General features: G+C 39.8%; 1 non-coding gene across 1 annotated transcript; it reads left to right on the top strand.

The window, feature by feature from the left end:
- Nucleotides 1-14914: 14914 nt before the first annotated feature.
- Nucleotides 14915-15021, top strand: LOC141635805 (small nucleolar RNA R71). Its single transcript, XR_012540464.1, has one exon. It is a non-coding gene; the product is annotated as a small nucleolar RNA R71 (small nucleolar RNA).
- Nucleotides 15022-16006: the final 985 nt, after the last annotated feature.

Here is a 16006-nt window from a genome sequence, read left to right as displayed (position 1 = left end):
TTGTCTTTGTCGGACATGTATTAATAATTCAACTAAACCGTGTTATTAGTTGATGATTTAATATCCGATAACCGATGACAGTCTATAATAAACACCGCGTTGTATACATTTTAGCCTCGGACCACGAGTTAAAAATAAGGAGAAAATGGAAGCCCATTTCCCCCTTGTCCACTCGGTTTTGGCCGAATTAGGTGAGACAAAAGGAGAGCTCTCTCCTTCACTTGAGACCTAATTCATTTGCTAAAAATTTTTAGGGTTTTGGGAATTGTGCCTTCCGAAATTCGGATCTCTCATCCAACACAAACTCACAAAACAATCCCCTCGATATTGCAAGGCAATTAGGGGATTCTCTCTAGCACAAGGGCATTTCTCGGACAATCTTGGGTGCAACATTTAGGAGGAGATCTACCTTGATCTCTCATTGCCATTTTGCACTAGGACCGAAGGTTATTTCTAATCTTTGTCGTTTCATTATGTTTTTCGTTTTATGACTATAATCACATGTAAATTTTGCGTTATAATCCTATAATTAAAGGGTATTATACGGATATTACCCCACAAGTGGTATCAGAGCGAGGCCACGTAAATTTTTCTATGTGATTTTCATTAAACGATTTTTGAATCGATGATTTTTTGTTTAAAAATTGGTGCGGCTGAAATTTTTTTTCGGCACAAAATTTTTTTTGTCTCGGCATTTTTCATATGCTGCGTTTTTTTTTGTGTTGGAAACCGTGTCTAGTTTACACGGTGATGATTGTCTTGTTTTCATTTTGATCTTTGCATATTGCATTGTAATCGATATTCATTGCGATATATAGAAGATCTATTAAAATGATTGCATAAAATTTCGTGTGGCACAATTTTTTGTCTCGAAAAATTTTGAAAACCGTGTGGCCTTTCATGTATCACGGCCTGTTTTTCTTTGTTTTTGCATTGATTTGCGTGCCACACATTTTGTTAGATCGTTCGATCTCTTGTTTTCAATCGTTCTTCACATGTTGTAATTTTAACCGATAATTATTGCAATATGTTGAAGATGTAACAATTGTAGTTTGATTTCTATACGGATTAGATTAAAATTGCAATTGTGTTTTATCAAACCGTTTGTTTTGATCTTTTGTTGCTCACGGTTTTGAGCCATGAAATTTTTTTTTCTTCTCGCCTTTTGATGCTCACGGTTTGACATTTAAAAAAAAAAAAAAAAAAAAGTTTTAAATCTTGCATTCACGTATCTGAAGATCTGAAGAGAAAAAAAAAAATTTTTTGTTTTTTTCGGCCCTTTTAATGCATAAAACGGTTTTTATGCTCTCGCTTGATAGTGAAACGGTTCACCCACGTAAAATTAAGTTACTTTAAAACGATTTAAAGTAACGGATTATCTCGGATTAAAATTAACTTGACTAAAGCGGTTTTGTCATGTAATTTTAATTATCTTTGGTGGTTTGGATAAAAATTTAACATAATTACGGAATTATGTCACGAATAAATTTAATTTTTAGTTGATGCATTTTATTTATCGTTATTGTTAATTGTTTTGAATGCTTTTAATTACCTATTTATTTATTTTGCAAACGGTTGTAACTTAGTGTGGCCTTAGTAGAACGTGTTACCGTAATGATGGAACACGGTCTTGGTTGTATTTTGAGATCTCGTATCTCCATTTTTATTTCTTTTAATTACAGTTTTTATTTAGAATGTAAATAGGTTTATATTTGTAAATTTTAAATTGTAATTTTTGAGAAGACTAAAGATGGAGACCGGATGTTCACTCCCGCTACATGGACAAAGATGGAACACCAAGACAAGCTTTTCGGGTCCAACGGTGGATTCCAAAGTTGTATTTTGTTCTTTTTACTAGGATAGGCCACACTAGGAATTTTTACTTACGTATTGCATTCATTTATTTATTTTATCGTAACGATAGTATGCATCATTTTCCGCCTAAAAACCAAACCACCTAATTATTGCATGAAAACTGACACATATAGAGGTCACGAGTTAGTTTTCTTTGACATTCTCATGTCACACGTTTTTTTTAAGCCATCACCCAAATTAATTCATTCACGCAGACGCTAGTTATTCGTTCACTTAATATGAATTATAATTTAGTATAAACAAAAATTGAGAACGGTCTTTATAGGTCAAACTCCAATGAGTCCCTTCTTCGTCGGTAGGCATAATATGACCCCTTCTACGTCGGGTAAGTTGGAACCGATTGACCTATTTTATCTCAACACTATGGTCACTCGTACGATCCTGTGACTATGGTGGACTATAGATAGGATTTACGGAAATCTATCGACCAAGAGTTCTTCCGGAAGAATTAGCTAAACAGTTGGCTTATCAATTTACAGAAATTGAGTCTTGGGATCACTTGTATCATTCTTGAGGGAGATCAATTATGCAAGTGCATTGAGTCTACACGTTAAAATGAATTTTAAATAGACTTAAATCACCTCGATGAGTTGCTTATTTCGTTTTTGTTTTTCTTTCTTTTTCAGTGTAGATCACGAATTTTTAACTGCTTATAACATATGGCTGGTTCTACTGATAACCCAATGCCAAGTGCCACATTGGACCGTGAGTCCTGGCTTCGGATCTTCATGAATCAGATGAATCAGTCTACTCGACTGAAGAATGATGGATCAAACTTCGGAGCGGGAGGCGGCATTACGAAATGTCGCCGCTGGCGACGGGAAGCTCAAATATCTATTAGAGCCCCTCCCGGCAAACCCAGGTCCCACGGCTAGAGAGCTGCTTTGAAATCACCAAGTTTAATGATTTACGTATGGAAGCGGGTGCGATTAAAAACGTACTCATTTTTGCAATGGAATCCAATTTGCAGAAACGCTTCATAGCCCATGGTGCGAACAAGATTTTCACCACGCTCACCAAGGAATTCTCGAAAGCACCGAGAATCGTGACCTATGAGCATACCACTCGCTTCTTTGATGCGAGACTCCGAAAGGGCCAACCTTTGTTAGCCCACACATTCTCAAAGCATGATTGAGAATGTCGAGAAGTCGGAGACCTTTGATTGTAACATCGCCGAGAACATTGTTATCGACCGCATGCTTCATTCACTCCACGATGGTTTTTCGCAATTTAGAGCGAATTACTATATGAATGATTTGAAGAAAACCCCACATGAACTGCACTCCCTTCTCGTACAGACCGAGAAGGACATGAAGCTCAGTGGGAGCTTGAAACAGGATGTTCTCGTTGTGTCAAACAAAGGGAAAGGTAAGGGCAAAGCTCAGGCAAACTTAGCAGTACGTAAACCGAAGTTCAAGAAGTCGGGTCCAGGTAAGAGTAGGCCTGGTGAGTCGAGCACCTCATCAGGCGCGACAAAGAGCAAGAATGAAAACATGGAATGCCATCATTGCCACAAGACTGGGCATTGGAGGCGTACATGTCCTGTTTATCATGAGGACTTAAAGGCGAGTCGTGTTAAACTTTGTTGGTATGTCTTCTCTCTCTTCTACTTTTATTCATATGATTGAGATTAACCACGCAAGTTACGGAACTTGGGTACTTGATACTGGTTGTGGTTCTCATCTGTGTAATCATGTGCAGGGCCTCCAAAATCTCGAGCCTCTCGTAAAGGGTGAGGTTGACCTGCGTGTCGGGAATGGAGCAAGAGTGGCTGCCGTCTCGAGGGGAACATATGTGATCCAGCTTCCTAGCGGATTTGAGTTATCATTATATGATTGCTATTATGTACCCAGTCTTTCGAAAAACATTATTTCAGTTTCTGCACTTGACAAACTTGGTTTTTCATTTGTAATAGAAAATAATACTTGCATTTTCTCATTACACGATATGATTTACGGCAAGGCAGTCTCCATGAACGGAATTTATGTTTTAGATCAGACCACCGAAATATTACACGTAATGAATAAAAAGTTAAAGGTTGGTGACAAAGATCAAACGTATCTATGGCACTGCCGTATGGGACACATTAATGATAAACGCGTGAAATAGCTCATTAAAAATGGAGCTATCTCGGCCTTTGATTTTCAATCATTTGGCACGTGTGAATCATGTCTCATCGGTAAGATGACTCGTATTTCCTTCAAAGGTGTTGGAATGCGCGCTGCTGACCTATTAGGACTCATACACACGGATGTATGTGGACCTATGTCAATCACCGCACGAGAAGGCTATAGGTATTTCATCACTTTCACGGATGATTTAAGTAGATATGGCTATGTCTACTTAATGAAGCACAAAAGTGAATCCTTTGAGAAATTCAAAGAATACCAAAATAGGGTACAGAACCTACTTGGTAGAAAGATAAAAACACTACGTTCAGATCGTGGTGGCGAGTATCTTTCTCACGAGTTTGATCAACACCTCAAAGACTGTGGGATTGCCTTACAGTTAACTCCACCTGGAACACCTCAATTGAATGGTGTGTCCGAACGGAGAAATCGAACACTACTTGATATGGTTCGATCCATGATGAGTCACACGGTGTTACCTGACTCATTGTGGGGTTATGCTCTTCTGTCAGCTGCTCTAATACTTAACCGAAGTCCGTCTAAAGCTGTTGACAAGACTCCATATGAACTATGGAAGGGAACGGTCCCTAACTTGTCCTTTATACGGGTTTGGGGCTGCGAGGCTTATGTCAAGTGGAGACACGAGGATAAGCTCGGCCCGCGAGCGGTCAAGACATACTTTATAGGTTATCCTAAAGGAACACTTGGTCATTACTTCTATTCGCCAACCGAACAACGTGTTTTTGTTGCGGCTAGTGCGACATTCTTAGAGAAGGAATTTCTCGAGAATGCAAAGAGTGATAGAACCTTCGAACTGTCGGAGATTCCAGAACCAAGTACCGAGCAACTATTGGAGGAACCTATTCCTTCAATCCCGGCTGCGGTTAACATTCCTGAGGAACCTAGGAGGTCGAGAAGAGTCTCTATTCCTCCGGACAGATACATTGGTATGGTCGAGGAACATGACATAGATGACGTTCTACTCTTAACGAGTAGTGAACCCGCAACCTATAAAGGTGCCATGACTAGTTCTGACTCAAAGCTATGGCTTGAGGCCATGCAATCCGAGATGGACTCTATGTATGAGAACAACGTGTGGGATCTTGTTGACTTACCTGCTAAGGTTCGTCCCCTTCAATGCAAATGGCTTTACAAGATAAAGCATTCTGTGGAAGGTCAACAAGATATCTACAAAGCACGACTAGTTGCTAAAGGTTTCACCCAAGTGCCAGGTTTGCACTACGATGAAATTTTTGCACCCGTAGTCATCTTTGCGTTCCATTCGGATTATCTTAGCGATTGCCGCTTTTCATGACTATGAAATTTGGCAGATGGACGTGAAAACCGCCTTCTTAAACGGCTTTTTGGAGGAAGAGTTGTACATGGTACAACCCGAAGGTTTCATCGATCCAGAACATCCTAAGAAAGTGTGCAAGCTTAAGCGTTCCATTTATGGACTTAAGCAAGCATCAAGGAGTTGGAATCATCGCTTCGACCAAGTGATAAAAGAAAATGGATTTACTCGATCGGTCGAGGAACCATGTCTATATATCAAGTCGAGTGAGAGCAAGATTGTCTTCCTAATATTGTATGTTGACGACATACTCCTGATTGGGAATGACATACCTCTCTTAACTTCGGTGAAAGTATGGTTGAAAAACCATTTCCAGATGAAAGATCTGGGTGAGGCACAAAGAATTCTGGGCATCCGTATCTATCGAGATAGATCACGACGGATGCTATCTCTCAGTCAGGAGTCTTACATAGACAAAGTCTTATAGAGATTCAGCATGACTAACTCCAAGAAGGGGTTCCTTCCTATGTCTCCAGGGGTGCATTTGAGCAAGTCTCAGGCACCAGAGATACCGGAAGAGAAAGAGCGCATGGCACGGATACCTTATGCCTCGGCAATAGGATCTATCATGTATGCCATGATATGCACACGTCCGGACGTGGCATATGCATTGAGTATGACAAGTCGATTCCAACAGCATCCAGGTGAACCACATTGGTTGGCTGTCAAGAACATTCTTAAGTACCTACGGAGGACTAAAGATTGGGCATTGACTCATGGAGGCGAACAAAAGCTATGCGCAACCGATTTGTGAGATGCTAGCTTCCAAACGGATCGTGATGACTCGAAATCTCGGTGCGGATTCGTTTTTACTCTTAATGGCGCGCAGATCACTGGAAGAGTTCGAAACAAAAGTTAAGCAGATTCTACGACCGAGTCCGAGTACTATGCCGCGTATGAAGCTACAAAGGAAGCGATATGGATGCGTCAATTCTTACATGGGCTATCCGTAGTGCCTAGTTCGAATGACCCGATCACCATCTATTGCGACAATAGTGGTGCCATCTTCCAAGCTAAGGAGCCTAAGTCTAGCAACAAGTCTAGACATGTACAACGGAAAGCTCATCTAATCCGAGATTACGTGGAGCAAAAGGAAGTAGTGATAGACAAGATTGCTACCGATGATAACATAGCAGATCCTCTCACTAAAGCATTACGACAAGATAAGCATGAAGGGCATGTTAATTCCATGGGAATTAAACGTGTTCCTAAGTTGTAGTACTCTTTTATGGATTAGATTCATTCCCTTTTGTACTCTATACGACATCATCGTTTTGATATTTTATATATATATTTTGTTTTTCATGTGGATTTGTACGACAAATTTTGAACACCACAAAGTGAACTGAACAAACATTATATTTTTCAGTCCTTAATTGCCCACATGAGCTGATAACTCTGGCAATTATTTTGTGACGTTGGTTGATGGTGGGTTCAACGAGCCATAAGTCAACCAGTTGACTGACCAATCACAGAGGCGATTTATACGGATATTTCGTAGGACACAATTGTGACATCGACGTGGAGTCCTAAATGTTTTATAACATTCTGTGCCCGGTCGTGGATAGGACTTCCATGGTGATCCTAAGAGTCGATTCTTTTGACTATCCACTGTCTCTTGAGACTAAGGCAGATTTTGGGTGACTTTGGTTTCTTTCTCACGGTCATCCGTAACAGGGGGCCAAGTAGATTGTTTCTGGGTCATTTCATGCTGTGCTTAGACCGGAAGGAGTTCGAGTTGAAGGAAATATTCAGCCTTTATCAGGTACTCGATATTTCTCAGGGCCACTCGAGGAGCTGTAACTGAAATGCATGGCCATGCTCGGATACGGATTCGTTTTATCAGTTAAGTTACTCTCTAGTCGGGGAAACCACTCTAGATACAGATCGATTGTAAAATACGACCTTTGCGGATCCAGATCTGCAAATTGTTTTACATTGAGTGGGAGAAATTTTAAATGAATATGAGAATCGGTTATCGCACATACACTTGTACGGACAAGTGGGAGTTTGTTGGAGCTGTGTCCTCCAGTTAGTGCGGATAACGTCATTGCACATACACTTGTACGGACAAGTGGGAGCTTGTTGGGGCTGGTGTCCTTAACAGTTAGTGCAAGGACTTATAAATCTCTAAAAGGATCAAAGGGCATACTTTTGGTATTATTATCAGTTGGTCCACGTTTATCAATAACGGTTGGCTTGCTAGATAAGTTTGACGTTATTGTCATACAGATGGCGGTGATCAACTGGTCCCTAAAAGTCACACCTATAGGATACGTTTGAGAGATGTGACGGTATGAAAATACAGTCATGTAGACGCCAATTTTGACTAACCAGTTAGTCCGAGTTATTTGACCAATAATTAGTCAATATGTGATGTTGAGATATTTTATTTAATACGGATTAAATAAAAATGGCTAAGACGAATTAAGCGGTTAATTCGTAAAATTGAATATAAGCGTTTTATATTTAATTAAATGTATATTAAATATAATTATACAATATTGTCTTTGTCGGACATGTATTAATAATTCAACTAAACCGTGTTATTAGTTGATGATTTAATATCCGATAACCGATGACAGTCTATAATATACACCGCGTTGTATACATTTTAGCCTCGGACCACGAGTTAAAAATAAGGAGAAAATGGAAGCCCATTTCCCCCTTGTCCACTCGGTTTTGGCCGAATTAGGTGAGACAAAAGGAGAGCTCTCTCCTTCACTTGAGACCTAATTCATTTGCTAAAAATTTTTAGGGTTTTGGGAATTGTGCCTTCCGAAATTCGGATCTCTCATCCAACAAAAACTCACAAAACAATCCCCTCGATATTGCAAGGCAATTAGGGGATCCTCTCTAGCACAAGGGCATTTCTCGGACAATCTTGGGTGCAACATTTAGGAGGAGATCTACCTTGATCTCTCATTGCCATTTTGCACTAGGACCGAAGGTTATTTCTAATCTTTGTCGTTTCATTATGTTTTTGTTTTATGACTATAATCACATGTAAATTTTGCGTTATAATCCTATAATTAAAGGGTATTATACGGATATTACCCCACACAAATGCCATAGAGGCATGTGAGATGACTAGTCGATCACATAGGCAGACTGTTAGGAACACTTTGTCGGGCCTTATGACCGCGTATAGAGTTCTGGCAAATTTATATAGCCTGGTCGTGGCGAGAGCTACTATAGTATTCTAATGAGTCGATTCTTTTGACTAAACACTATTCGCCTAAGATGGCACAGTTTCAGATTAACTTTGATTTGTGTTACTACGACCTTCGTAAATGGGGTCAAATGGGCATATTTTGGGTTATGATGGCTGTGGCTAGTCAAAGGGAATGAGTGCAATATGAATTGTCCACCCCTAGTCAGGTTTATAACAATATCTCAGGGCCACTCGAGGAGTAATGAACTGGAAATGCGTGGCCACGCTCGGAATGTATCCATGGTGGATAAATCCGGTCAATCAGTTATTCTCCAGATCGAGGAAACCACTCTCGATATGATCACTTGCAAGTACGACCTGAAAGACACCATGCATTGAGTGGGAGATAGTAATAGGACAAGAGAATTGGTGACGCACACTTGTCGAGGACAAGTGGGAGATTGTTGAAATATGTGTCCTCCGATAATAATGCGATCACAACTGTTGATCATGATTATCACATGTTTAAGTCTCATTATAAAGAATACAATTGGGAAGTAATATTTTACTGTCAACTGGTCCACACATATCGGTAATGATTGGCTGACTAGAGTTTGACATTACTGTCGTGAGACGGTGGTGACCAGTTGATCCCCTTAGGTCATACCTAAAGGGTAACACACTTAATTGATCATTTAATTGATCGTATGACGATACGGGTCAATTAAATTACTTAAAATTGACGGACGATTTTGGAAGTAATATTTACGTGTCTTATTGAAATTTGATTAAATAAGATACGGTCTAAGTAATGGAATTATTTCATTACTTAGATGAAATTATTGTTTAAGGAAACAATTGCATTTGAATGAATAAATTATTATAAATACAAGATGTTGTGATTTATAATTGGTAAAATATTTTGGTACACGTAATTATGAATTACTAAGTCGATTTTTGTATATAACGTGTTTCTGTTAATACGTTGATTTTTAATATGTTAAAAATACACAACAATTTAATGTGACATATGACATGTGACATATGACAAATTGACAATTTGACAAAGATAAAATGGAGTCCATTTTATCCATGTTAGCCGAAAATAATGGGAGGATTAAGGAAATATTATGTTTATTGTGTGAGTGGTAAGCATAATGATTTCCCTAATATACTAGCCATGCAAACCTAGTGATCATTGTGAAGAACAACTTGTGCATGCATTGGCTCCCTCTTCTCCCCTCTTCCGCCCGGTTTTTGAGAAGAAAAACACCTTGGTTTTTCTTCTTATTTTACCTAATATACGCTACAAAATACATTAGTGAATATTCATTCATTCATCATCTAAAATTAGAGTTTTAGAAAGATAAAAATTCTTCCTTCTCTTCCTTCTCTCTAAACCGAAATATTAGAGAGTCCAATAATATTTTTGGGTCAATTTTAATACAAAATTAGTATTATTCTAGTAATAATAATATTAATTTTATTAAGTTGTTATCTTGGGTATAATACTTTTGGGAGGGATTCTCTTCTTGAATCCTTGTTCATCCACTAAGGAAAGCTCAAGAACAAGAGAGTAGGAGAACTCTCTTGTGCCCATATAAACCGAAATATCAATGTGAGATGATGATTTCTTCTTTATTTATTTTGTAGTTTGCATGCATAAGATCACCATTTAATTTTATGACTAAATTAAAATATAACATATATGAATATGTTGAGTATATAGATCTAGTTTTCTAACACCCTAATCGCAAATTTCCCATAAAATTCGAAGTAAACATGTGAAAATCAATGAGGTAAGGGAATTAATCATCAAGTAAGGCAAAATAAGCACTGAATCACAATATTAGTCGAAAAATTCTACCCAAAATGAGTTTCGAAACCCTAATTCCTAATTTACTTCAAGAAAGGCAAAATTAATGAAATTGAAATGCAAAGGAGTATTGGAATTACTTACTTGATGATGAAGAACCTATAATTTGAGCAATTAATCGACAAAACAAGCAAGAATAGTGATTTTTGATCGAAAAATCGCAAACCCTAATTCCTCTAATTGACCGTGTAAAACAGCAAGTATCAAGGGGAAAGCAGAGGGAAATGGACGACTAAATAGCAATGAATAAAATGTAGGAGGTGGATTTGGTATAAGGGCAATAAAAATGGAGATATTGGGGATTTTTGGTCGCAAATAAGGTGAAGGGGGGGGGGGGAATAATGAAAGAGGAAAGGAAGTAATAAGAAAAGGAAGGAAGTTAAAGAGACTCCGTGTGTGTTCTTTGAAAAATCACTCGATCGAGTGATTTTAAACCACTCGATCGAGAGTTCCTTTATATATTTCACTCAATCGAGTAAAAATTTACTCGATCGAGTACTCCCCTTTTCAGCTTTTGTCGATAGAGCAATAAGAAACCATTCGATCGATCAACTTTCACTCGATCCAGTACAAAAAGTACTCGATTGAGCTCTTTTCCTCGTGTAAGCCTTTGAATTTGCATATAATTCCCCAAACCTGTATCAAACACTCGCAAAAATATCCCAAAATACCAAATATGAATATTAACAGTCTATAGTCTTCTAATCTAGGCTAAAAATGTCAAAATTCTAAATGTCCTAGTTAAATGCAATAAATAAATCCGACGGGAAATAAAAAATTGTTTTTACAATTTGTTACACGGGGCATTTCCCCGCTCACTTCTCAAAACAATTCAGCAGCCCCTCGGAGGGCTTCTGACTGGAGGACGTCACCTCAAGAACATTAACCGTCCTCTTCATTCTCCACGAGCTTGTATTTGAATCATTAGGAGAAGAATAGTTGACGTCCACATACGCGCAAACTTTCCTCGTCCTTACTCCTTTCTTACCAGCTTTAGCGTCATCACTCCCACTTTGACTGACATTAATTGCACAATAATTATTGACAAGTCCTTCAATATTTTCATCTAAATCTGCAGTAAGGAAAACAGACGAATTTTCCTCCTTTTTGCTCTCAATCTGAGGCGGAGGGGTCACGATAACAGCACAATATTCCAAATCTTCATTTGGAGTGTCAATAGGAGGATCAGTAGAAGAGAGGGCATTGCAAGGCTGAGCTTGCATGGGAGCCCTTCAGAACTTAGACTGAAGGAAAATCAATTCCTCATGCCCAACCTGAAAAGTCAATGTCTTGCCCCCGACGTCTATCACTGAACGGGCAGTGAATAAAAATGGCCTCCCTAAAATGATAGGGGTATGTGTGTCCTCAGGGATGTCAAATACAACGAATTCAACGGGATTAAAGAATCTCCCGATCTTAATAGGTATGTCTTCTATGACACCTAACGACCGTGATATACTACGGTCGGCCATCTAAACAGTCATATTTGTGCAATTAAACTTGGTCAAACCAAGTCTCTTAGCAAGAGACAACGGTAAGACACTCACGCCAGCGCCAAGATCGCATAACGCGTTATCAATTAAGTGGTTACCAATGTGACACGGAATTGAGAAACTACCCGGGTCTGACTGTTTGGGAGGTAACTTATTCTGAACTAGGGTCGTCCCTACCTCGGTCAAAGCTACCGTCTCATGATCGTTAATGTGCCTATTACGTGATAAAATTTCTTTCATAAATTTAAGGTAAGAGGGTACCTGTGTCAGCAATTCGACGAACGGAACGGTAACTTGCAAGCTTTTCAGGAGTTCGGCAAATTTACCGAACTGTTGATTAGCCTTTGTGTTCTGCAGACGCCTCGGGAAGGGTACCGTGATGGGTATCTCGAGCCCCTTGTTCCTCTCCTCCAACGTATAAGCTGGATCAAGCTCTACATCCTTCGATCGAGACTTCTTACCTCTCGAACGTGGTCTTTCAGGCGATATTTCACTCGATCGAGCACTAGCAGGCTCTCGATTGAGGTATTCTTTATCAGCATCACTCGATCGAGAAAAAATATCACTCGATCGAGCAGAATCCTAAATAAAATCACTCGATCGAGCTGTTTGTTTCGTTCGATTGAGCTGTTCTTTTTCCTGATCACTCGATCGAGTAAAAATTCCACTCGATCGAGTGTTTTCTTCAGATTTTTAACTCGATCGACGACCTGAAACCAGTCGATCGAGTATCTTCTTTGTCGTCTGCTCTTTTTCTTCAACCGTGAACTGTTCATCAGCAGTAATTATGACACCCCCATACTCCAAGTGCCTTACCAGGACCACTCAGGTATAAAGATGTCACCATCTCGGTTTCCCGAGGAAATGATAATCAAAAGACAATAAAGAATCAACATTTAAATTGTATAAAGTTTAGTGAATACAATCCAAAACTAGCTGATAAAGTACGGTTACATGTTCTTAAACCAACTGTCTAATCAAATAAATAAAATGTCTGACAAACTACTCAAGCTACAGCGGAAGACTCTATCATCTCGTGGTGACACATCCCAGCTAGCCCATATGTCTCGACTCATGCCTGCTCAACAACTGCTTACCATCCCGGAATGGATCACCGTTTTTCAAAACATTAAACGGGGTCAGTACTGATCACACAATCATAAATATAATTACTATAAGACAGAAACCAACACATCTCAACCATCACATAACCCAAACTCCATAATCACTCCTCATCACTGACTACACACTAAAGTGTGTAGTCTTGCCAGAGTACCCGTCGCAATAGGTAACTCCACTCCGCCAGTGGGGGACTGCAGCCGTTCCCACCTAAGCCCCACTCATACCATAGAGCGAATAACCCAAATCCATTAATGTGCACATCCCTTCTATGGCGGGTTCCACAGAAGGCGAATAATGGGCGTGAAGCAACTCAGCCAGGGAAGCACCCCGAATACCACAGACAGATACAATCAATTACAACTATCAACAGTAACAAATTCCAACAACCGTCACAATACGAATATGATATAATACAACAATCACAACCAACAACCAACACATTATGTGACTAATACTGAGTAGGGAAACCCTACCTGGAATGCAACACACGCAGACGATCTCAACAGCTGTATCAAAAAGCCTCCTCTACGAATCCTCCTCCTAACACATCATCACATAATCACTAACTATACAAAACTAACATAAATCCCCAATTCCCCAGATTAGGGTTTAAACAAACTTCATTAAATAATATAAAATCGGTACGTAGATCTTACCCTCATAGCAAGGATCACAAAGATGTAAAGAACGATGAAATCCAACCTCTCGAACTCCGGGATTTGTCAATAACACGGATGAATGCGAAGAACGTAACTTGAATCTCTTTTCATGTGATTAGGTTTGTAAAAGTGTGTTATTAAGATGACGGAACGATTTAAATACTAATCCGTTTTATTATCAAAACCCGACAAAACATCACCCGTAAACCGAGCTACTCGATCGAGTAGCTGACGTACTCGATCGAGTGCCACTTACTTGATCGAGTACCCAGTATGCTCGATCGAGTACCCTACAGGCAGAATACTTTTCTAAAAACCAAAACACCCTTACTCGACAGAGTAAGGCCTACTCGATAGAGTACCCAAAGACTCATAAAACCGTAGTATTACAGTAATTACCTTCCTCGGGTCTGATTTCAATAATTCCGGTCCCTCATATGAACGACCGCTTCTTAGATTTATTAAATTCACCGTCTCGTGTGGATTCTTATCAGCTTGTGACGGTAAATGACCCTGCTTCCTCGTGGATTAGTTCGCGGCTAACTGGGCAACTTGAGTTTCAAGTGACTTGATGAATGCATCTTTCTGTTGGTCACTTAGTTGCCATTGCTTTGTCAAAGACTGCAACATCGTCTTCAACTCAGACAACTCGCTCACCCCACCTGAGGATGATGCACCTTGATTAAGTATAAGAAAGGAAGGAAGCTTCTAAAAGCCTTGTTGAGCCTTATGAGGAGGGACATATGGCTGCTGCTGCCGCGGAGGAGGGGTAGGATTGAGCACATTTTGACTTGTCCACCTCAAATTGGGATGGACCGCCCCTTGGTTATTATAATAGAAACCCTCTCCTTGCCTGTATTGTTGAAAAGCAAGGACCTGTTCCTTCTCTGTAAGACAGCCAACAACAGTATGACCGTCGTTGCTCCCACACCTCTCACATGTGACGGTCTCCCCTCTAGTAAGCAAATGGACCGTCTGAGGCTTTCCAGCAGATTGCAACTCCAATTTATCAAAACGAGCATTCATGGCTTCCAGCTGAGCCACGACTGCCTTATAAACCGCGTGAAATGTTCGAATACCATCCCTCGGGTCCCTATACTTAGCACAATGGGTCGCCATCTCCTCAATAATCGCCCATCCCTTATCATCATCAGTATTCTTTTGGAATCTTCCGTTGGATGAGGAATCAAGTATGGCTCTGTGGTCATCGTACAACCCATTAAAGAACTGATTGGACAGAAACCATGGATCAAAACCATGGTGAGGAAGAGACCTCACCAACCTCTTGAACCGGCACCAAGCTTTATAGAACGTTTCATCAGGTGCATGCTTGAAACTAGTGATCTTTGCCCTTAGTTGATTAGTGCGCTGCGGAGGGAAATATCTCTTATAAAAAGCAAGAGCAAGGGTCTCCCAGTCTGTGATCCCTACAGCCATATGGTCCAAGTCAGTCAGCCACTCCATGGCTGAGTCAGTCAAAGAGAAAGGAAATAGCACATCCTTAATCTTATCTTGAGTTACCCCCTTTGTGGCGGGGATAGTAGAACAGTAGTCCGTACAAACCTCCATATGCTTCCTCGGGTCTTCACCTGCCAGACCTCTAAAGATATTTCTCTCCACCAGATTGATATAGGATGGGCGGATGTTAAAAGTGTTCCCATCCTCAGTCTGGAGATTGAAACCTTTAGGAATAGATGATGCTTTAGGTTCCGAATGACTTGCACTATTTGGCATCTTTACTAGTTGTTTTACAGAACTGAGACTATCTTCTACTAAAGATTGATCTTCTGTAAATAGGAAATGCTGAAGTTCGGGTTCGAAAGTACTCAAGTCTTCCTTTCGTGATTCTCTTTACAGACGGAGTCTATGCCTGAACAGTCTCTCCGGCTCAAAATCAGCTGAAACTAACTCCAACTTGTTTGACCTGGGCATACACAGCACTAAAAGAAAATAAATAAGAACTGTCTCAAGGAATAAGAAATCCCTGAGACGGAAAAATAAATGAAACAAAAACAGATAGGGCAATTGCCTCCCCGGCAACGGCGCCAAAATTTGACAGAGCAGTCGTATACCTATCAAAAATGACTAACTAAACTAACTATATAGCTAGGGAAATCAGGTCGATCTCCTCAGGGAGGCAAGATATCTGTAAAGAGTCAGTCTATTTGGTCACAAAATGAGGGGTTTGTAAATTGATTTTCTAAACTAAAGGTGTAAAAGAAAGAGAAGCACGGAAAGAGCACTAAAGGCAGAAAGTAGAGATAAACTATCAATAAAGAAAGGACATGTCAGGATTTTGGTTCACTACGGTAGTCCGCCGACTCAACTGCGAATAGTCTAGATA

The sequence above is a fragment of the Silene latifolia genome, chromosome Y (assembly GCF_048544455.1).
Source record: "Silene latifolia isolate original U9 population chromosome Y, ASM4854445v1, whole genome shotgun sequence".
NCBI classification, from domain to species: Eukaryota; Viridiplantae; Streptophyta; class Magnoliopsida; order Caryophyllales; family Caryophyllaceae; genus Silene; species Silene latifolia.
This window is presented reverse-complemented; position numbering and strand designations above follow the sequence as displayed.